The sequence below is a fragment of the Lipotes vexillifer genome, unplaced genomic scaffold (assembly GCF_000442215.2).
Source record: "Lipotes vexillifer unplaced genomic scaffold, Lipotes_vexillifer_v1.1 scaffold1232, whole genome shotgun sequence".
NCBI classification, from domain to species: Eukaryota; Metazoa; Chordata; class Mammalia; order Artiodactyla; family Lipotidae; genus Lipotes; species Lipotes vexillifer.
In genome coordinates this window covers 1,050,773-1,052,846 of record NW_006785089.1, presented here as the reverse complement: position 1 = coordinate 1,052,846, position 2,074 = coordinate 1,050,773, and positions in this window count along the sequence as shown.

Below are 2,074 nucleotides of genomic sequence, written 5' to 3'. Positions count from 1 at the left end.
TCCTCTAACACAAATGTCCTAGCACATAATTCTTGGTACTTGCATTTTCTTGGCTAGACAGTGTTCCTTGAATGCTATGTCCTATTCATCACCTAATGACCTCTAATGGTTGTCACATGTGGTGTCCTTTTGACCTATGGTTGACTCCAATGTCTCAAGGTGACAGAACTGAATTCAAGTAAGGAAATAAGACAGAAATCCAGATAATGGAAATAAAATGACATCTCCCCAGTTCAAGCCCTAATTCTCATATCTATTGGTGTGTTTATGTCTATGTAATGCATAGGGTTGGGGGTGGACTGGAACTGGCTTGCCTAAATACGATATAGAATAGCCATTGAGAGTACACAGTTTAGCACCAGCCTATCAGGGTATTAACTCTAGGTTGCTCTTAGTAACTGGATGACCCAGGATAAGTCATTCAACCTCTCCTTGCCTCTGCCCCGTCATGTGTAAAATGGAGAGAATTAAAGTGCCAACTCCATAGAATTGCTGTGGAAGACCTGAGATATTTCCTCTGAAGAGTATAAGACCATATTGGCACATAGTGAGGACTACACAAATGCTAGCAGCTGTTGTTATTGTCATCAGTACCTGTTATTTTTGTTAAATTTTCCCACCTAGAGGCTGGGAACATAAGAATGTTACCTTTGCTACCTATCAGGTTTAAGGAAGATTTCCATAGCTACAAAACAAAATAGGATGAAAAGCAAAGATTCTAGTATCTTTTGAGACTTTTACTTTTCTTATCAGCCATGCCCTGGAGGTAGGAAAAGAAAGGTACAATATGCTACTCTCTTGTGAATTTGCTAGACACTAGACTTTTGCAGAAGAGATCTTCTCTAAGAGAAGACCCCTGTTGGAAATCTGAATAAGGAAGCATGTTGTAAAATTAAGCCTCTGTTGTGTACCAGACACTGCTCTAGGCACTGGGAATGCAGTGGTGAACTTGAGATGCCCTCAAGCAACTTTCATTCTGAGACTAGTTTTAATTATCTCTTGCCATTTCCCTATATATCATAACCTGAATTATGGAATGTAAGACTGTATCCATCAGCTGTTCTTAGTTTTAACCTTTATTTTTAGTTGCACATGTGCAGTTGGAGCCCTTAAAGTTGAAAGAGAAAAGGAAGAATTCAGAGACTCATTTTGAACTAAGAAGCCACATGCCCTGACTGTTCAAATGTGTTCATTAAAAGGATGTATATGAGGACAAGTTAATCACAGGTCCAGTGTGTGGGTCAGTGCCTTTGTCAAGCTGATAGCAAAGACATCCTTACGGCCAGGCATCACATTAGAAACACAACTGCAGGAGGGCCTAGGCCAGAGGGAGGCTGGGAAAGGGACCCCAGTTCATTGAAACACAATCCACCCAAGGACCAATTTGCTCAATGATTAATTCAACAATTTAATAAAAATTTCCTGAAGTTCTCAATTTGCCCTTGCTTCTGTTCTTGTCCTAGAGATGGCTAGACAAGTGTAGTAATCAGTTCTAGAAAAATTTACCACAATTTAAACTGCATTTAAAAGAAAACCTGTACCTTCATGGGTAAAAACGAAGGCAAAGAGATATTGACAGAAGAATTCAAATAAAGATCCTAGCATCAGACCTACACATACATAGACATTTGCTATATGAAAGAGGCAAGGAGCAAGTACAGACTTCTTAGTAAGTTTCAATGAGGCAACTGCATATCCATCTAGAAAAGAAATAAAATTGTATCCCTACCTCATACTTGACAACAGTAGTTCTATTAAAGATGTAAACATGAAAGACAAGATTACAAAGCTTTTAGAGAAATGATATAGGATGATATCCTTATGACCTTGCAGTGGGGAGGTTTTCTTAAATAGAATATTAAAAGCACAACCCATAAAGAAATAGATTAATTCAAATTCATTAAAATTAATAAATTCATGTCAAAGAATACCATGATGAGAGTAAAGGGAAAAAAAAGGAGTAAAAAGACAAGCCACAGAATCAGAAAAGATATTTATAACCCATACATCTGGTCAAGGACTAACATCCAGAAAAAATAAAGAACTCCTAAAAATCAATATGAAAAATACAGTC